Source organism: Eucyclogobius newberryi, unplaced genomic scaffold (genome assembly GCF_026437365.1).
Source record: "Eucyclogobius newberryi isolate DKJ021-1_F unplaced genomic scaffold, fEucNew1.0.hap1 SCAF_56, whole genome shotgun sequence".
Taxonomy (NCBI): Eukaryota; Metazoa; Chordata; class Actinopteri; order Gobiiformes; family Gobiidae; genus Eucyclogobius; species Eucyclogobius newberryi.
The window spans coordinates 161,410-176,249 of record NW_027316234.1 but is presented as its reverse complement, the minus strand read 5'-3'; the positions used below and the strand labels follow the sequence as shown (position 1 = coordinate 176,249).

At 45.2% G+C, this 14,840-nt stretch overlaps 45 non-coding genes and 9 pseudogenes across 45 annotated transcripts; all 54 read left to right on the top strand.

Annotated features, from left to right (window-relative positions):
* The first annotated feature begins 147 nt into the window (after positions 1 to 147).
* LOC140345190 (5S ribosomal RNA) lies at positions 148 to 266 on the top strand. Its single transcript, XR_011923846.1, has one exon. It is a non-coding gene; the product is annotated as a 5S ribosomal RNA (ribosomal RNA).
* A 168-nt stretch (positions 267 to 434) lies between these two features.
* Positions 435 to 553, top strand: LOC140345284 (5S ribosomal RNA; annotated as a pseudogene).
* Positions 554 to 694: 141 nt separating this feature from the next.
* LOC140345732 (5S ribosomal RNA) lies at positions 695 to 813 on the top strand. Its single transcript, XR_011924010.1, has one exon. It is a non-coding gene; the product is annotated as a 5S ribosomal RNA (ribosomal RNA).
* Positions 814 to 970: 157 nt separating this feature from the next.
* Positions 971 to 1,089, top strand: LOC140384089 (5S ribosomal RNA). The gene has a single exon (XR_011932782.1). It is a non-coding gene; the product is annotated as a 5S ribosomal RNA (ribosomal RNA).
* Positions 1,090 to 1,246: 157 nt separating this feature from the next.
* Positions 1,247 to 1,365, top strand: LOC140384088 (5S ribosomal RNA). Its single transcript, XR_011932781.1, has one exon. It is a non-coding gene; the product is annotated as a 5S ribosomal RNA (ribosomal RNA).
* Positions 1,366 to 1,516: 151 nt separating this feature from the next.
* Positions 1,517 to 1,635, top strand: LOC140384087 (5S ribosomal RNA). Its single transcript, XR_011932780.1, has one exon. It is a non-coding gene; the product is annotated as a 5S ribosomal RNA (ribosomal RNA).
* A 149-nt stretch (positions 1,636 to 1,784) lies between these two features.
* Positions 1,785 to 1,903, top strand: LOC140345617 (5S ribosomal RNA). The gene has a single exon (XR_011923903.1). It is a non-coding gene; the product is annotated as a 5S ribosomal RNA (ribosomal RNA).
* A 157-nt stretch (positions 1,904 to 2,060) lies between these two features.
* LOC140345549 (5S ribosomal RNA) lies at positions 2,061 to 2,179 on the top strand. The gene has a single exon (XR_011923887.1). It is a non-coding gene; the product is annotated as a 5S ribosomal RNA (ribosomal RNA).
* Positions 2,180 to 2,336: 157 nt separating this feature from the next.
* Positions 2,337 to 2,455, top strand: LOC140384086 (5S ribosomal RNA). The gene has a single exon (XR_011932779.1). It is a non-coding gene; the product is annotated as a 5S ribosomal RNA (ribosomal RNA).
* Positions 2,456 to 2,622: 167 nt separating this feature from the next.
* On the top strand, positions 2,623 to 2,741 carry LOC140345731 (5S ribosomal RNA). Its single transcript, XR_011924009.1, has one exon. It is a non-coding gene; the product is annotated as a 5S ribosomal RNA (ribosomal RNA).
* A 168-nt stretch (positions 2,742 to 2,909) lies between these two features.
* Positions 2,910 to 3,028, top strand: LOC140345283 (5S ribosomal RNA; annotated as a pseudogene).
* A 141-nt stretch (positions 3,029 to 3,169) lies between these two features.
* LOC140345730 (5S ribosomal RNA) lies at positions 3,170 to 3,288 on the top strand. The gene has a single exon (XR_011924008.1). It is a non-coding gene; the product is annotated as a 5S ribosomal RNA (ribosomal RNA).
* A 167-nt stretch (positions 3,289 to 3,455) lies between these two features.
* Positions 3,456 to 3,574, top strand: LOC140345729 (5S ribosomal RNA). The gene has a single exon (XR_011924007.1). It is a non-coding gene; the product is annotated as a 5S ribosomal RNA (ribosomal RNA).
* Positions 3,575 to 3,742: 168 nt separating this feature from the next.
* On the top strand, positions 3,743 to 3,861 carry LOC140345282 (5S ribosomal RNA; annotated as a pseudogene).
* Positions 3,862 to 4,002: 141 nt separating this feature from the next.
* On the top strand, positions 4,003 to 4,121 carry LOC140384056 (5S ribosomal RNA). Its single transcript, XR_011932752.1, has one exon. It is a non-coding gene; the product is annotated as a 5S ribosomal RNA (ribosomal RNA).
* A 165-nt stretch (positions 4,122 to 4,286) lies between these two features.
* On the top strand, positions 4,287 to 4,405 carry LOC140345431 (5S ribosomal RNA). The gene has a single exon (XR_011923876.1). It is a non-coding gene; the product is annotated as a 5S ribosomal RNA (ribosomal RNA).
* Positions 4,406 to 4,562: 157 nt separating this feature from the next.
* LOC140384085 (5S ribosomal RNA) lies at positions 4,563 to 4,681 on the top strand. The gene has a single exon (XR_011932778.1). It is a non-coding gene; the product is annotated as a 5S ribosomal RNA (ribosomal RNA).
* Positions 4,682 to 4,838: 157 nt separating this feature from the next.
* Positions 4,839 to 4,957, top strand: LOC140345311 (5S ribosomal RNA). The gene has a single exon (XR_011923865.1). It is a non-coding gene; the product is annotated as a 5S ribosomal RNA (ribosomal RNA).
* Positions 4,958 to 5,114: 157 nt separating this feature from the next.
* Positions 5,115 to 5,233, top strand: LOC140384084 (5S ribosomal RNA). The gene has a single exon (XR_011932777.1). It is a non-coding gene; the product is annotated as a 5S ribosomal RNA (ribosomal RNA).
* A 156-nt stretch (positions 5,234 to 5,389) lies between these two features.
* Positions 5,390 to 5,508, top strand: LOC140345192 (5S ribosomal RNA). Its single transcript, XR_011923848.1, has one exon. It is a non-coding gene; the product is annotated as a 5S ribosomal RNA (ribosomal RNA).
* A 153-nt stretch (positions 5,509 to 5,661) lies between these two features.
* LOC140384082 (5S ribosomal RNA) lies at positions 5,662 to 5,780 on the top strand. Its single transcript, XR_011932775.1, has one exon. It is a non-coding gene; the product is annotated as a 5S ribosomal RNA (ribosomal RNA).
* A 157-nt stretch (positions 5,781 to 5,937) lies between these two features.
* On the top strand, positions 5,938 to 6,056 carry LOC140384366 (5S ribosomal RNA). Its single transcript, XR_011933037.1, has one exon. It is a non-coding gene; the product is annotated as a 5S ribosomal RNA (ribosomal RNA).
* A 157-nt stretch (positions 6,057 to 6,213) lies between these two features.
* LOC140384080 (5S ribosomal RNA) lies at positions 6,214 to 6,332 on the top strand. The gene has a single exon (XR_011932774.1). It is a non-coding gene; the product is annotated as a 5S ribosomal RNA (ribosomal RNA).
* Positions 6,333 to 6,488: 156 nt separating this feature from the next.
* On the top strand, positions 6,489 to 6,607 carry LOC140384247 (5S ribosomal RNA). Its single transcript, XR_011932926.1, has one exon. It is a non-coding gene; the product is annotated as a 5S ribosomal RNA (ribosomal RNA).
* Positions 6,608 to 6,764: 157 nt separating this feature from the next.
* On the top strand, positions 6,765 to 6,883 carry LOC140384126 (5S ribosomal RNA). Its single transcript, XR_011932815.1, has one exon. It is a non-coding gene; the product is annotated as a 5S ribosomal RNA (ribosomal RNA).
* Positions 6,884 to 7,040: 157 nt separating this feature from the next.
* LOC140345197 (5S ribosomal RNA) lies at positions 7,041 to 7,159 on the top strand. The gene has a single exon (XR_011923853.1). It is a non-coding gene; the product is annotated as a 5S ribosomal RNA (ribosomal RNA).
* A 157-nt stretch (positions 7,160 to 7,316) lies between these two features.
* LOC140384079 (5S ribosomal RNA) lies at positions 7,317 to 7,435 on the top strand. The gene has a single exon (XR_011932773.1). It is a non-coding gene; the product is annotated as a 5S ribosomal RNA (ribosomal RNA).
* A 157-nt stretch (positions 7,436 to 7,592) lies between these two features.
* LOC140384002 (5S ribosomal RNA) lies at positions 7,593 to 7,711 on the top strand. Its single transcript, XR_011932704.1, has one exon. It is a non-coding gene; the product is annotated as a 5S ribosomal RNA (ribosomal RNA).
* A 157-nt stretch (positions 7,712 to 7,868) lies between these two features.
* Positions 7,869 to 7,987, top strand: LOC140384078 (5S ribosomal RNA). The gene has a single exon (XR_011932772.1). It is a non-coding gene; the product is annotated as a 5S ribosomal RNA (ribosomal RNA).
* Positions 7,988 to 8,155: 168 nt separating this feature from the next.
* On the top strand, positions 8,156 to 8,274 carry LOC140345280 (5S ribosomal RNA; annotated as a pseudogene).
* A 141-nt stretch (positions 8,275 to 8,415) lies between these two features.
* LOC140345196 (5S ribosomal RNA) lies at positions 8,416 to 8,534 on the top strand. The gene has a single exon (XR_011923852.1). It is a non-coding gene; the product is annotated as a 5S ribosomal RNA (ribosomal RNA).
* Positions 8,535 to 8,691: 157 nt separating this feature from the next.
* Positions 8,692 to 8,810, top strand: LOC140384077 (5S ribosomal RNA). The gene has a single exon (XR_011932771.1). It is a non-coding gene; the product is annotated as a 5S ribosomal RNA (ribosomal RNA).
* Positions 8,811 to 8,966: 156 nt separating this feature from the next.
* Positions 8,967 to 9,085, top strand: LOC140384204 (5S ribosomal RNA). The gene has a single exon (XR_011932886.1). It is a non-coding gene; the product is annotated as a 5S ribosomal RNA (ribosomal RNA).
* A 146-nt stretch (positions 9,086 to 9,231) lies between these two features.
* On the top strand, positions 9,232 to 9,350 carry LOC140383880 (5S ribosomal RNA). The gene has a single exon (XR_011932593.1). It is a non-coding gene; the product is annotated as a 5S ribosomal RNA (ribosomal RNA).
* Positions 9,351 to 9,516: 166 nt separating this feature from the next.
* LOC140345279 (5S ribosomal RNA) lies at positions 9,517 to 9,635 on the top strand (annotated as a pseudogene).
* A 146-nt stretch (positions 9,636 to 9,781) lies between these two features.
* On the top strand, positions 9,782 to 9,900 carry LOC140345728 (5S ribosomal RNA). Its single transcript, XR_011924006.1, has one exon. It is a non-coding gene; the product is annotated as a 5S ribosomal RNA (ribosomal RNA).
* A 157-nt stretch (positions 9,901 to 10,057) lies between these two features.
* On the top strand, positions 10,058 to 10,176 carry LOC140345727 (5S ribosomal RNA). Its single transcript, XR_011924005.1, has one exon. It is a non-coding gene; the product is annotated as a 5S ribosomal RNA (ribosomal RNA).
* A 166-nt stretch (positions 10,177 to 10,342) lies between these two features.
* Positions 10,343 to 10,461, top strand: LOC140345278 (5S ribosomal RNA; annotated as a pseudogene).
* A 146-nt stretch (positions 10,462 to 10,607) lies between these two features.
* LOC140345726 (5S ribosomal RNA) lies at positions 10,608 to 10,726 on the top strand. The gene has a single exon (XR_011924004.1). It is a non-coding gene; the product is annotated as a 5S ribosomal RNA (ribosomal RNA).
* Positions 10,727 to 10,883: 157 nt separating this feature from the next.
* On the top strand, positions 10,884 to 11,002 carry LOC140384203 (5S ribosomal RNA). The gene has a single exon (XR_011932885.1). It is a non-coding gene; the product is annotated as a 5S ribosomal RNA (ribosomal RNA).
* A 146-nt stretch (positions 11,003 to 11,148) lies between these two features.
* On the top strand, positions 11,149 to 11,267 carry LOC140345981 (5S ribosomal RNA). Its single transcript, XR_011924242.1, has one exon. It is a non-coding gene; the product is annotated as a 5S ribosomal RNA (ribosomal RNA).
* Positions 11,268 to 11,433: 166 nt separating this feature from the next.
* Positions 11,434 to 11,552, top strand: LOC140345277 (5S ribosomal RNA; annotated as a pseudogene).
* A 146-nt stretch (positions 11,553 to 11,698) lies between these two features.
* Positions 11,699 to 11,817, top strand: LOC140345724 (5S ribosomal RNA). Its single transcript, XR_011924002.1, has one exon. It is a non-coding gene; the product is annotated as a 5S ribosomal RNA (ribosomal RNA).
* A 157-nt stretch (positions 11,818 to 11,974) lies between these two features.
* On the top strand, positions 11,975 to 12,093 carry LOC140345723 (5S ribosomal RNA). The gene has a single exon (XR_011924001.1). It is a non-coding gene; the product is annotated as a 5S ribosomal RNA (ribosomal RNA).
* A 166-nt stretch (positions 12,094 to 12,259) lies between these two features.
* On the top strand, positions 12,260 to 12,378 carry LOC140345276 (5S ribosomal RNA; annotated as a pseudogene).
* Positions 12,379 to 12,524: 146 nt separating this feature from the next.
* On the top strand, positions 12,525 to 12,643 carry LOC140345722 (5S ribosomal RNA). Its single transcript, XR_011924000.1, has one exon. It is a non-coding gene; the product is annotated as a 5S ribosomal RNA (ribosomal RNA).
* Positions 12,644 to 12,800: 157 nt separating this feature from the next.
* LOC140345721 (5S ribosomal RNA) lies at positions 12,801 to 12,919 on the top strand. The gene has a single exon (XR_011923999.1). It is a non-coding gene; the product is annotated as a 5S ribosomal RNA (ribosomal RNA).
* A 157-nt stretch (positions 12,920 to 13,076) lies between these two features.
* Positions 13,077 to 13,195, top strand: LOC140345861 (5S ribosomal RNA). Its single transcript, XR_011924131.1, has one exon. It is a non-coding gene; the product is annotated as a 5S ribosomal RNA (ribosomal RNA).
* Positions 13,196 to 13,363: 168 nt separating this feature from the next.
* Positions 13,364 to 13,482, top strand: LOC140345275 (5S ribosomal RNA; annotated as a pseudogene).
* A 146-nt stretch (positions 13,483 to 13,628) lies between these two features.
* On the top strand, positions 13,629 to 13,747 carry LOC140345720 (5S ribosomal RNA). Its single transcript, XR_011923998.1, has one exon. It is a non-coding gene; the product is annotated as a 5S ribosomal RNA (ribosomal RNA).
* Positions 13,748 to 13,898: 151 nt separating this feature from the next.
* LOC140384201 (5S ribosomal RNA) lies at positions 13,899 to 14,017 on the top strand. Its single transcript, XR_011932884.1, has one exon. It is a non-coding gene; the product is annotated as a 5S ribosomal RNA (ribosomal RNA).
* A 145-nt stretch (positions 14,018 to 14,162) lies between these two features.
* LOC140384200 (5S ribosomal RNA) lies at positions 14,163 to 14,281 on the top strand. The gene has a single exon (XR_011932883.1). It is a non-coding gene; the product is annotated as a 5S ribosomal RNA (ribosomal RNA).
* Positions 14,282 to 14,427: 146 nt separating this feature from the next.
* LOC140345719 (5S ribosomal RNA) lies at positions 14,428 to 14,546 on the top strand. Its single transcript, XR_011923997.1, has one exon. It is a non-coding gene; the product is annotated as a 5S ribosomal RNA (ribosomal RNA).
* A 158-nt stretch (positions 14,547 to 14,704) lies between these two features.
* LOC140384297 (5S ribosomal RNA) lies at positions 14,705 to 14,823 on the top strand. Its single transcript, XR_011932973.1, has one exon. It is a non-coding gene; the product is annotated as a 5S ribosomal RNA (ribosomal RNA).
* Positions 14,824 to 14,840: the final 17 nt, after the last annotated feature.

The window sequence follows — 14,840 nt, the reverse complement described above, 5'->3', positions numbered from 1 at the left end:
CTTTTTCACCTGTCAAAAAAAAAAAAAAAAAAAAAAAAAGTTTTTCATTGAGATATCCCAATTTTGACTGAGCAAGTGGCGTGAAGGTACTCTTCACGAAAAGACAGTGTTTGATATAAAAAAGGCCGTTTTGACCTGGAACATTTCGCTCACGGCCATACCAGCCTGGACCAGCCCGATCTCGTCTGATCTCGGAAGCCAAGCAGGGTTGGGCCTGGTTAGTACTTGGATGGGAGACCGCCTGGGAATACCAGGTGCGGTGAGCATTTTCACACTTTTTCACCTGTCAAAAAAAAAAAAAAAAAAAAAAAAAGAAGTTTTTCATTGAGATATCCCAATTTTGACCGAGCAAGTGGCGTGAAGGTACTCTTCACGAAAAGACAGTGTTTGATGCAAAAAAAGCCATTTATACGAGTTTTGACCTGGAACATTTCGCTCACGGCCATACCACCCTGGAACAGCCCGATCTCGTTTGATCTCGGAAGCCAAGCGGGGTTGGGCCTTGTTAGTACTTGGATGGAACACCGCCTGGGAATACCAGGTGCTGTGAGCATTTTCACACTTTTTCACCCGTCAAAAAAAAGAAGTTTTTCATTGAGATATCCCAATTTTGACCGAGCAAGTGGCGTGAAGGTACTCTTCACGAAAAGACAGTGTTTGATATAAAAAAGGCCGTTTTGACCTGGAACATTTCGCTCACGGCCATACCACCCTGGACCAGCCCGATCTCGTCTGATCTCGGAAGCCAAGCAGGGTTGGGCCTGGTTAGTACTTGGATGGGAGACCGCCTGGGAATACCAGGTGCTGTGAGCATTTTCACACTTTTTCACCTGTCAAAAAAAAAAAAAAAAAAAAAAAAGAAGTTTTTCATTGAGATATCCCAATTTTGACCGAGCAAGTGGCGTGAAGGTACTCTTCACGAAAAGACAGTGTTTGATATAAAAAAGGCCGTTTTGACCTGGAACATTTCGCTCACGGCCATACCAGCCTGGACCAGCCCGATCTCGTCTGATCTCGGAAGCCAAGCAGGGTTGGGCCTGGTTAGTACTTGGATGGGAGACCGCCTGGGAATACCAGGTGCTGTGAGCATTTTCACACTTTTTCACCTGTCAAAAAAAAAAAAAAAAAAAAAAAAGAAGTTTTTCATTGAGATATCCCAATTTTGACCGAGCAAGTGGCGTGAAGGTACTCTTCACGAAAAGACAGTGTTTGATATAAAAAAGGCCGTTTTGACCTGGAACATTTCGCTCACGGCCATACCAGCCTGGACCAGCCCGATCTCGTCTGATCTCGGAAGCCAAGCAGGGTTGGGCCTGGTTAGTACTTGGATGGGAGACCGCCTGGGAATACCAGGTGCTGTGAGCATTTTCACACTTTTTCACCTGTCAAAAAAAAAAAAAAAAAAGAAGTTTTTCATTGAGATATCCCAATTTTGACCGAGCAAGTGGCGTGAAGGTACTCTTCACGAAAAGACAGTGTTTGATATAAAAAAGGCCGTTTTGACCTGGAACATTTCGCTCACGGCCATACCAGCCTGGACCAGCCCGATCTCGTCTGATCTCGGAAGCCAAGCAGGGTTGGGCCTGGTTAGTACTTGGATGGGAGACCGCCTGGGAATACCAGGTGCTGTGAGCATTTTCACACTTTTTCACCTGTCAAAAAAAAAAAAAAAAGAAGTTTTTCATTGAGATATCCCAATTTTGACCGAGCAAGTGGCGTGAAGGTACTCTTCACGAAAAGACAGTGTTTGATATAAAAAAGGCCGTTTTGACCTGGAACATTTCGCTCACGGCCATACCACCCTGGACCTGCCCGATCTCGTCTGATCTCGGAAGCCAAGCAGGGTTGGGCCTGGTTAGTACTTGGATGGGAGACCGCCTGGGAATACCAGGTGCTGTGAGCATTTTCACACTTTTTCACCTGTCAAAAAAAAAAAAAAAAAAAAAAAAGAAGTTTTTCATTGAGATATCCCAATTTTGACCGAGCAAGTGGCGTGAAGGTACTCTTCACGAAAAGACAGTGTTTGATATAAAAAAGGCCGTTTTGACCTGGAACATTTCGCTCACGGCCATACCACCCTGGACCTGCCCGATCTCGTCTGATCTCGGAAGCCAAGCAGGGTTGGGCCTGGTTAGTACTTGGATGGGAGACCGCCTGGGAATACCAGGTGCTGTGAGCATTTTCACACTTTTTCACCTGTCAAAAAAAAAAAAAAAAAAAAAAAAGAAGTTTTTCATTGAGATATCCCAATTTTGACCGAGCAAGTGGCGTGAAGGTACTCTTCACGAAAAGACAGTGTTTGATATAAAAAAGGCCGTTTTGACCTGGAACATTTCGCTCACGGCCATACCAGCCTGGACCAGCCCGATCTCGTCTGATCTCGGAAGCCAAGCAGGGTTGGGCCTGGTTAGTACTTGGATGGGAGACCGCCTGGGAATACCAGGTGCTGTGAGCATTTTCACACTTTTTCACCTGTCAAAAAAAAAAAAAAAAAAAAAAAAGAAGTTTTTCATTGAGATATCCCAATTTTGACCGAGCAAGTGGCGTGAAGGTACTCTTCACGAAAAGACAGTGTTTGATGCAAAAAAAGCCATTTATACGAGTTTTGACCTGGAACATTTCGCTCACGGCCATACCACCCTGGACCAGCCCGATCTCGTCTGATCTCGGAAGCCAAGCAGGGTTGGGCCTGGTTAGTACTTGGATGGGAGACCGCCTGGGAATACCAGGTGCTGTGAGCATTTTCACACTTTTTCACCTGTCAAAAAAAAAAAAAAAAAAAAAAAAAGAAGTTTTTCATTGAGATATCCCAATTTTGACCGAGCAAGTGGCGTGAAGGTACTCTTCACGAAAAGACAGTGTTTGATGCAAAAAAAGCCATTTATACGAGTTTTGACCTGGAACATTTCGCTCACGGCCATACCACCCTGGAACAGCCCGATCTCGTTTGATCTCGGAAGCCAAGCGGGGTTGGGCCTTGTTAGTACTTGGATGGAACACCGCCTGGGAATACCAGGTGCTGTGAGCATTTTCACACTTTTTCACCCGTCAAAAAAAAGAAGTTTTTCATTGAGATATCCCAATTTTGACCGAGCAAGTGGCGTGAAGGTACTCTTCACGAAAAGACAGTGTTTGATATAAAAAAGGCCGTTTTGACCTGGAACATTTCGCTCACGGCCATACCACCCTGGACCAGCCCGATCTCGTCTGATCTCGGAAGCCAAGCAGGGTTGGGCCTGGTTAGTACTTGGATGGGAGACCGCCTGGGAATACCAGGTGCTGTGAGCATTTTCACACTTTTTCACCTGTCAAAAAAAAAAAAAAAAAAAAAAAAGAAGTTTTTCATTGAGATATCCCAATTTTGACCGAGCAAGTGGCGTGAAGGTACTCTTCACGAAAAGACAGTGTTTGATGCAAAAAAAGCCATTTATACGAGTTTTGACCTGGAACATTTCGCTCACGGCCATACCACCCTGGACCAGCCCGATCTCGTCTGATCTCGGAAGCCAAGCAGGGTTGGGCCTGGTTAGTACTTGGATGGGAGACCGCCTGGGAATACCAGGTGCTGTGAGCATTTTCACACTTTTTCACCTGTCAAAAAAAAAAAAAAAAAAAAAAAAAGAAGTTTTTCATTGAGATATCCCAATTTTGACCGAGCAAGTGGCGTGAAGGTACTCTTCACGAAAAGACAGTGTTTGATGCAAAAAAAGCCATTTATACGAGTTTTGACCTGGAACATTTCGCTCACGGCCATACCACCCTGGAACAGCCCGATCTCGTTTGATCTCGGAAGCCAAGCGGGGTTGGGCCTTGTTAGTACTTGGATGGAACACCGCCTGGGAATACCAGGTGCTGTGAGCATTTTCACACTTTTTCACCCGTCAAAAAAAAGAAGTTTTTCATTGAGATATCCCAATTTTGACCGAGCAAGTGGCGTGAAGGTACTCTTCACGAAAAGACAGTGTTTGATATAAAAAAGGCCGTTTTGACCTGGAACATTTCGCTCACGGCCATACCAGCCTGGACCAGCCCGATCTCGTCTGATCTCGGAAGACAAGCAGGGTTGGGCCTGGTTAGTACTTGGATGGGAGACCGCCTGGGAATACCAGGTGCTGTGAGCATTTTCACACTTTTTCACCTGTCAAAAAAAAAAAAAAAAAAAAAAAAAAAAAAAAGAAGTTTTTCATTGAGATATCCCAATTTTGACCGAGCAAGTGGCGTGAAGGTACTCTTCACGAAAAGACAGTGTTTGATATAAAAAAGGCCGTTTTGACCTGGAACATTTCGCTCACGGCCATACCACCCTGGACCTGCCCGATCTCGTCTGATCTCGGAAGCCAAGCAGGGTTGGGCCTGGTTAGTACTTGGATGGGAGACCGCCTGGGAATACCAGGTGCTGTGAGCATTTTCACACTTTTTCACCTGTCAAAAAAAAAAAAAAAAAAAAAAAAGAAGTTTTTCATTGAGATATCCCAATTTTGACCGAGCAAGTGGCGTGAAGGTACTCTTCACGAAAAGACAGTGTTTGATATAAAAAAGGCCGTTTTGACCTGGAACATTTCGCTCACGGCCATACCAGCCTGGACCAGCCCGATCTCGTCTGATCTCGGAAGCCAAGCAGGGTTGGGCCTGGTTAGTACTTGGATGGGAGACCGCCTGGGAATACCAGGTGCTGTGAGCATTTTCACACTTTTTCACCTGTCAAAAAAAAAAAAAAAAAAAAAAAAGAAGTTTTTCATTGAGATATCCCAATTTTGACCGAGCAAGTGGCGTGAAGGTACTCTTCACGAAAAGACAGTGTTTGATATAAAAAAGGCCATTTTGACCTGGAACATTTCGCTCACGGCCATACCACCCTGGACCTGCCCGATCTCGTCTGATCTCGGAAGCCAAGCAGGGTTGGGCCTGGTTAGTACTTGGATGGGAGACCGCCTGGGAATACCAGGTGCTGTGAGCATTTTCACACTTTTTCACCTGTCAAAAAAAAAAAAAAAAAAAAAAAAGAAGTTTTTCATTGAGATATCCCAATTTTGACCGAGCAAGTGGCGTGAAGGTACTCTTCACGAAAAGACAGTGTTTGATATAAAAAAGGCCGTTTTGACCTGGAACATTTCGCTCACGGCCATACCAGCCTGGACCAGCCCGATCTCGTCTGATCTCGGAAGCCAAGCAGGGTTGGGCCTGGTTAGTACTTGGATGGGAGACCGCCTGGGAATACCAGGTGCTGTGAGCATTTTCACACTTTTTCACCTGTCAAAAAAAAAAAAAAAAAAAAAAAGAAGTTTTTCATTGAGATATCCCAATTTTGACCGAGCAAGTGGCGTGAAGGTACTCTTCACGAAAAGACAGTGTTTGATATAAAAAAGGCCGTTTTGACCTGGAACATTTCGCTCACGGCCATACCACCCTGGACCTGCCCGATCTCGTCTGATCTCGGAAGCCAAGCAGGGTTGGGCCTGGTTAGTACTTGGATGGGAGACCGCCTGGGAATACCAGGTGCTGTGAGCATTTTCACACTTTTTCATCAAAAAAAAAAAAAAAAAAAAAAAAGAAGTTTTTCATTGAGATATCCCAATTTTGACCGAGCAAGTGGCGTGAAGGTACTCTTCACGAAAAGACAGTGTTTGATATAAAAAAGGCCGTTTTGACCTGGAACATTTCGCTCACGGCCATACCAGCCTGGACCAGCCCGATCTCGTCTGATCTCGGAAGCCAAGCAGGGTTGGGCCTGGTTAGTACTTGGATGGGAGACCGCCTGGGAATACCAGGTGCTGTGAGCATTTTCACACTTTTTCACCTGTCAAAAAAAAAAAAAAAAAAAAAAAAGAAGTTTTTCATTGAGATATCCCAATTTTGACCGAGCAAGTGGCGTGAAGGTACTCTTCACGAAAAGACAGTGTTTGATATAAAAAAGGCCATTTTGACCTGGAACATTTCGCTCACGGCCATACCACCCTGGACCTGCCCGATCTCGTCTGATCTCGGAAGCCAAGCAGGGTTGGGCCTGGTTAGTACTTGGATGGGAGACCGCCTGGGAATACCAGGTGCTGTGAGCATTTTCACACTTTTTCACCTGTCAAAAAAAAAAAAAAAAAAAAAAAAGAAGTTTTTCATTGAGATATCCCAATTTTGACCGAGCAAGTGGCGTGAAGGTACTCTTCACGAAAAGACAGTGTTTGATATAAAAAAGGCCGTTTTGACCTGGAACATTTCGCTCACGGCCATACCAGCCTGGACCAGCCCGATCTCGTCTGATCTCGGAAGCCAAGCAGGGTTGGGCCTGGTTAGTACTTGGATGGGAGACCGCCTGGGAATACCAGGTGCTGTGAGCATTTTCACACTTTTTCACCTGTCAAAAAAAAAAAAAAAAAAAAAAAGAAGTTTTTCATTGAGATATCCCAATTTTGACCGAGCAAGTGGCGTGAAGGTACTCTTCACGAAAAGACAGTGTTTGATATAAAAAAGGCCGTTTTGACCTGGAACATTTCGCTCACGGCCATACCACCCTGGACCTGCCCGATCTCGTCTGATCTCGGAAGCCAAGCAGGGTTGGGCCTGGTTAGTACTTGGATGGGAGACCGCCTGGGAATACCAGGTGCTGTGAGCATTTTCACACTTTTTCACCTGTCAAAAAAAAAAAAAAAAAAAAAAAAGAAGTTTTTCATTGAGATATCCCAATTTTGACCGAGCAAGTGGCGTGAAGGTACTCTTCACGAAAAGACAGTGTTTGATATAAAAAAGGCCGTTTTGACCTGGAACATTTCGCTCACGGCCATACCACCCTGGACCTGCCCGATCTCGTCTGATCTCGGAAGCCAAGCAGGGTTGGGCCTGGTTAGTACTTGGATGGGAGACCGCCTGGGAATACCAGGTGCTGTGAGCATTTTCACACTTTTTCACCTGTCAAAAAAAAAAAAAAAAAAAAAAAAGAAGTTTTTCATTGAGATATCCCAATTTTGACCGAGCAAGTGGCGTGAAGGTACTCTTCACGAAAAGACAGTGTTTGATATAAAAAAGGCCGTTTTGACCTGGAACATTTCGCTCACGGCCATACCAGCCTGGACCAGCCCGATCTCGTCTGATCACGGAAGCCAAGCAGGGTTGGGCCTGGTTAGTACTTGGATGGGAGACCGCCTGGGAATACCAGGTGCTGTGAGCATTTTCACACTTTTTCACCTGTCAAAAAAAAAAAAAAAAAAAAAAAAGAAGTTTTTCATTGAGATATCCCAATTTTGACCGAGCAAGTGGCGTGAAGGTACTCTTCACGAAAAGACAGTGTTTGATATAAAAAAGGCCGTTTTGACCTGGAACATTTCGCTCACGGCCATACCAGCCTGGACCAGCCCGATCTCGTCTGATCTCGGAAGCCAAGCAGGGTTGGGCCTGGTTAGTACTTGGATGGGAGACCGCCTGGGAATACCAGGTGCTGTGAGCATTTTCACACTTTTTCACCTGTCAAAAAAAAAAAAAAAAAAAAAAAAGAAGTTTTTCATTGAGATATCCCAATTTTGACCGAGCAAGTGGCGTGAAGGTACTCTTCACGAAAAGACAGTGTTTGATATAAAAAAGGCCATTTTGACCTGGAACATTTCGCTCACGGCCATACCACCCTGGACCTGCCCGATCTCGTCTGATCTCGGAAGCCAAGCAGGGTTGGGCCTGGTTAGTACTTGGATGGGAGACCGCCTGGGAATACCAGGTGCTGTGAGCATTTTCACACTTTTTCACCTGTCAAAAAAAAAAAAAAAAAAAAAAAAGAAGTTTTTCATTGAGATATCCCAATTTTGACCGAGCAAGTGGCGTGAAGGTACTCTTCACGAAAAGACAGTGTTTGATATAAAAAAGGCCGTTTTGACCTGGAACATTTCGCTCACGGCCATACCAGCCTGGACCAGCCCGATCTCGTCTGATCTCGGAAGCCAAGCAGGGTTGGGCCTGGTTAGTACTTGGATGGGAGACCGCCTGGGAATACCAGGTGCTGTGAGCATTTTCACACTTTTTCACCTGTCAAAAAAAAAAAAAAAAAAAAAAAAAGAAGTTTTTCATTGAGATATCCCAATTTTGACCGAGCAAGTGGCGTGAAGGTACTCTTCACGAAAAGACAGTGTTTGATGCAAAAAAAGCCATTTATACGAGTTTTGACCTGGAACATTTCGCTCACGGCCATACCACCCTGGAACAGCCCGATCTCGTTTGATCTCGGAAGCCAAGCGGGGTTGGGCCTTGTTAGTACTTGGATGGAACACCGCCTGGGAATACCAGGTGCTGTGAGCATTTTCACACTTTTTCACCCGTCAAAAAAAAGAAGTTTTTCATTGAGATATCCCAATTTTGACCGAGCAAGTGGCGTGAAGGTACTCTTCACGAAAAGACAGTGTTTGATATAAAAAAGGCCGTTTTGACCTGGAACATTTCGCTCACGGCCATACCAGCCTGGACCAGCCCGATCTCGTCTGATCACGGAAGCCAAGCAGGGTTGGGCCTGGTTAGTACTTGGATGGGAGACCGCCTGGGAATACCAGGTGCTGTGAGCATTTTCACACTTTTTCACCTGTCAAAAAAAAAAAAAAAAAAAAAAAAGAAGTTTTTCATTGAGATATCCCAATTTTGACCGAGCAAGTGGCGTGAAGGTACTCTTCACGAAAAGACAGTGTTTGATATAAAAAAGGCCGTTTTGACCTGGAACATTTCGCTCACGGCCATACCAGCCTGGACCAGCCCGATCTCGTCTGATCTCGGAAGCCAAGCAGGGTTGGGCCTGGTTAGTACTTGGATGGGAGACCGCCTGGGAATACCAGGTGCTGTGAGCATTTTCACACTTTTTCACCTGTCAAAAAAAAAAAAAAAAAAAAAAAGAAGTTTTTCATTGAGATATCCCAATTTTGACCGAGCAAGTGGCGTGAAGGTACTCTTCACGAAAAGACAGTGTTTGATATAAAAAAGGCCGTTTTGACCTGGAACATTTCGCTCACGGCCATACCACCCTGGACCAGCCCGATCTCGTCTGATCTCGGAAGCCAAGCAGGGTTGGGCCTTGTTAGTACTTGGATGGGAGACCGCCTGGGAATACCAGGTGCTGTGAGCATTTTCACACTTTTTCACCCGTCAAAAAAAAAAAAAGAAGTTTTTCATTGAGATATCCCAATTTTGACCGAGCAAGTGGCGTGAAGGTACTCTTCACGAAAAGACAGTGTTTGATATAAAAAAGGCCGTTTTGACCTGGAACATTTCGCTCACGGCCATACCACCCTGGACCTGCCCGATCTCGTCTGATCTCGGAAGCCAAGCAGGGTTGGGCCTGGTTAGTACTTGGATGGGAGACCGCCTGGGAATACCAGGTGCTGTGAGCATTTTCACACTTTTTCACCTGTCAAAAAAAAAAAAAAAAAAAAAAAGAAGTTTTTCATTGAGATATCCCAATTTTGACCGAGCAAGTGGCGTGAAGGTACTCTTCACGAAAAGACAGTGTTTGATGCAAAAAAAGCCATTTATACGAGTTTTGACCTGGAACATTTCGCTCACGGCCATACCACCCTGGAACAGCCCGATCTCGTTTGATCTCGGAAGCCAAGCGGGGTTGGGCCTTGTTAGTACTTGGATGGAACACCGCCTGGGAATACCAGGTGCTGTGAGCATTTTCACACTTTTTCACCCGTCAAAAAAAAAAAAAGAAGTTTTTCATTGAGATATCCCAATTTTGACCGAGCAAGTGGCGTGAAGGTACTCTTCACGAAAAGACAGTGTTTGATATAAAAAAGGCCGTTTTGACCTGGAACATTTCGCTCACGGCCATACCACCCTGGACCAGCCCGATCTCGTCTGATCTCGGAAGCCAAGCAGGGTTGGGCCTGGTTAGTACTTGGATGGGAGACCGCCTGGGAATACCAGGTGCTGTGAGCATTTTCACACTTTTTCACCTGTCAAAAAAAAAAAAAAAAAAAAAAAAGAAGTTTTTCATTGAGATATCCCAATTTTGACCGAGCAAGTGGCGTGAAGGTACTCTTCACGAAAAGACAGTGTTTGATATAAAAAAGGCCGTTTTGACCTGGAACATTTCGCTCACGGCCATACCACCCTGGACCAGCCCGATCTCGTCTGATCTCGGAAGCCAAGCAGGGTTGGGCCTGGTTAGTACTTGGATGGGAGACCGCCTGGGAATACCAGGTGCTGTGAGCATTTTCACACTTTTTCACCTGTCAAAAAAAAAAAAAAAAAAAAAAAGAAGTTTTTCATTGAGATATCCCAATTTTGACCGAGCAAGTGGCGTGAAGGTACTCTTCACGAAAAGACAGTGTTTGATGCAAAAAAAGCCATTTATACGAGTTTTGACCTGGAACATTTCGCTCACGGCCATACCACCCTGGAACAGCCCGATCTCGTTTGATCTCGGAAGCCAAGCGGGGTTGGGCCTTGTTAGTACTTGGATGGAACACCGCCTGGGAATACCAGGTGCTGTGAGCATTTTCACACTTTTTCACCCGTCAAAAAAAAAAAAAGAAGTTTTTCATTGAGATATCCCAATTTTGACCGAGCAAGTGGCGTGAAGGTACTCTTCACGAAAAGACAGTGTTTGATATAAAAAAGGCCGTTTTGACCTGGAACATTTCGCTCACGGCCATACCACCCTGGACCAGCCCGATCTCGTCTGATCTCGGAAGCCAAGCAGGGTTGGGCCTGGTTAGTACTTGGATGGGAGACCGCCTGGGAATACCAGGTGCTGTGAGCATTTTCACACTTTTTCACCTGTCAAAAAAAAAAAAAAAAAAAAAAAAGAAGTTTTTCATTGAGATATCCCAATTTTGACCGAGCAAGTGGCGTGAAGGTACTCTTCACGAAAAGACAGTGTTTGATATAAAAAAGGCCGTTTTGACCTGGAACATTTCGCTCACGGCCATACCACCCTGGACCAGCCCGATCTCGTCTGATCTCGGAAGCCAAGCAGGGTTGGGCCTTGTTAGTACTTGGATGGGAGACCGCCTGGGAATACCAGGTGCTGTGAGCATTTTCACACTTTTTCACCCGTCAAAAAAAAAAAAAGAAGTTTTTCATTGAGATATCCCAATTTTGACCGAGCAAGTGGCGTGAAGGTACTCTTCACGAAAAGACAGTGTTTGATATAAAAAAGGCCGTTTTGACCTGGAACATTTCGCTCACGGCCATACCACCCTGGACCTGCCCGATCTCGTCTGATCTCGGAAGCCAAGCAGGGTTGGGCCTGGTTAGTACTTGGATGGGAGACCGCCTGGGAATACCAGGTGCTGTGAGCATTTTCACACTTTTTCACCTGTCAAAAAAAAAAAAAAAAAAAAAAAGAAGTTTTTCATTGAGATATCCCAATTTTGACCGAGCAAGTGGCGTGAAGGTACTCTTCACGAAAAGACAGTGTTTGATGCAAAAAAAGCCATTTATACGAGTTTTGACCTGGAACATTTCGCTCACGGCCATACCACCCTGGAACAGCCCGATCTCGTTTGATCTCGGAAGCCAAGCGGGGTTGGGCCTTGTTAGTACTTGGATGGAACACCGCCTGGGAATACCAGGTGCTGTGAGCATTTTCACACTTTTTCACCCGTCAAAAAAAAAAAAAGAAGTTTTTCATTGAGATATCCCAATTTTGACCGAGCAAGTGGCGTGAAGGTACTCTTCACGAAAAGACAGTGTTTGATATAAAAAAGGCCGTTTTGACCTGGAACATTTCGCTCACGGCCATACCACCCTGGACCAGCCCGATCTCGTCTGATCTCGGAAGCCAAGCAGGGTTGGGCCTGGTTAGTACTTGGATGGGAGACCGCCTGGGAATACCAGGTGCTGTGAGCATTTTCACACTTTTTCACCTGTCAAAAAAAAAAAAAAAAAAAAAAAAGAAGTTTTTCATTGAGATATCCCAATTTTGACCGAGCAAGTGGCGTGAAGGTACTCTTCACGAAAAGACAGTGTTTGATATAAAAAAGGCCGTTTTGACCTGGAACATTTCGCTCACGGCCATACCACCCTGGACCAGCCCGATCTCGTCTGATCTCGGAAGCCAAGCAGGGTTGGGCCTGGTTAGTACTTGGATGGGAGACCGCCTGGGAATACCAGGTGCTGTGAGCATTTTCACACTTTTTCACCTGTCAAAAAAAAAAAAAAAAAAAAAAAGAAGTTTTTCATTGAGATATCCCAATTTTGACCGAGCAAGTGGCGTGAAGGTACTCTTCACGAAAAGACAGTGTTTGATGCAAAAAAAGCCATTTATACGAGTTTTGACCTGGAACATTTCGCTCACGGCCATACCACCCTGGAACAGCCCGATCTCGTTTGATCTCGGAAGCCAAGCGGGGTTGGGCCTTGTTAGTACTTGGATGGAACACCGCCTGGGAATACCAGGTGCTGTGAGCATTTTCACACTTTTTCACCCGTCAAAAAAAAAAAAAGAAGTTTTTCATTGAGATATCCCAATTTTGACCGAGCAAGTGGCGTGAAGGTACTCTTCACGAAAAGACAGTGTTTGATATAAAAAAGGCCGTTTTGACCTGGAACATTTCGCTCACGGCCATACCACCCTGGACCAGCCCGATCTCGTCTGATCTCGGAAGCCAAGCAGGGTTGGGCCTGGTTAGTACTTGGATGGGAGACCGCCTGGGAATACCAGGTGCTGTGAGCATTTTCACACTTTTTCACCTGTCAAAAAAAAAAAAAAAAAAAAAAAAGAAGTTTTTCATTGAGATATCCCAATTTTGACCGAGCAAGTGGCGTGAAGGTACTCTTCACGAAAAGACAGTGTTTGATATAAAAAAGGCCGTTTTGACCTGGAACATTTCGCTCACGGCCATACCACCCTGGACCAGCCCGATCTCGTCTGATCTCGGAAGCCAAGCAGGGTTGGGCCTGGTTAGTACTTGGATGGGAGACCGCCTGGGAATACCAGGTGCTGTGAGCATTTTCACACTTTTTCACCTGTCAAAAAAAAAAAAAAAAAAAAAAAAGAAGTTTTTCATTGAGATATCCCAATTTTGACCGAGCAAGTGGCGTGAAGGTACTCTTCACGAAAAGACAGTGTTTGATATAAAAAAGGCCGTTTTGACCTGGAACATTTCGCTCACGGCCATACCACCCTGGACCTGCCCGATCTCGTCTGATCTCGGAAGCCAAGCAGGGTTGGGCCTGGTTAGTACTTGGATGGGAGACCGCCTGGGAATACCAGGTGCTGTGAGCATTTTCACACTTTTTCACCTGTCAAAAAAAAAAAAAAAAAAAAAAAAAGAAGTTTTTCATTGAGATATCCCAATTTTGACCGAGCAAGTGGCGTGAAGGTACTCTTCACGAAAACACAGTGTTTGATGCAAAAAAAGCCATTTATACGAGTTTTGACCTGGAACATTTCGCTCACGGCCATACCACCCTGGAACAGCCCGATCTCGTTTGATCTCGGAAGCCAAGCGGGGTTGGGCCTTGTTAGTACTTGGATGGAACACCGCCTGGGAATACCAGGTGCTGTGAGCATTTTCACACTTTTTCACCCGTCAAAAAAAAAAAAAGAAGTTTTTCATTGAGATATCCCAATTTTGACCGAGCAAGTGGCGTGAAGGTACTCTTCACGAAAAGACAGTGTTTGATATAAAAAAGGCCGTTTTGACCTGGAACATTTCGCTCACGGCCATACCACCCTGGACCAGCCCGATCTCGTCTGATCTCGGAAGCCAAGCAGGGTTGGGCCTGGTTAGTACTTGGATGGGAGACCGCCTGGGAATACCAGGTGCTGTGAGCATTTTCACACTTTTTCACCTGTCAAAAAAAAAAAAAAAAAAGAAGTTTTTCATTGAGATATCCCAATTTTGACCGAGCAAGTGGCGTGAAGGTACTCTTCACGAAAAGACAGTGTTTGATATAAAAAAGGCCGTTTTGACCTGGAACATTTCGCTCACGGCCATACCACCCTGGACCAGCCCGATCTCGTCTGATCTCGGAAGCCAAGCAGGGTTGGGCCTTGTTAGTACTTGGATGGGAGACCGCCTGGGAATACCAGGTGCTGTGAGCATTTTCACACTTTTTCACCCGTCAAAAAAAAAAAAGAAGTTTTTCATTGAGATATCCCAATTTTGACCGAGCAAGTGGCGTGAAGGTACTCTTCACGAAAAGACAGTGTTTGATATAAAAAAGGCCGTTTTGACCTGGAACATTTCGCTCACGGCCATACCACCCTGGACCAGCCCGATCTCGTCTGATCTCGGAAGCCAAGCAGGGTTGGGCCTTGTTAGTACTTGGATGGGAGACCGCCTGGGAATACCAGGTGCTGTGAGCATTTTCACACTTTTTCACCCGTCAAAAAAAAAAAAAGAAGTTTTTCATTGAGATATCCCAATTTTGACCGAGCAAGTGGCGTGAAGGTACTCTTCACGAAAAGACAGTGTTTGATATAAAAAAGGCCGTTTTGACCTCGAACATTTCGCTCACGGCCATACCACCCTGGACCAGCCCGATCTCGTCTGATCTCGGAAGCCAAGCAGGGTTGGGCCTGGTTAGTACTTGGATGGGAGACCGCCTGGGAATACCAGGTGCTGTGAGCATTTTCACACTTTTTCACCTGTCAAAAAAAAAAAAAAAAAAAAAAAAAGAAGTTTTTCATTGAGATATCCCAATTTTGACCGAGCAAGTGGCGTGAAGGTACTCTTCACGAAAAGACAGTGTTTGATATAAAAAAGGCCGTTTTGACCTGGAACATTTCGCTCACGGCCATACCACCCTGGACCAGCCCGATCTCGTTTGATCTCGGAAGCCAAGCGGGGTTGGGCCTTGTTAGTACTTGGATGGGAGACCGCCTGGGAATACCAGGTGCTGTGAGCATTTTCACACTTTTTCAC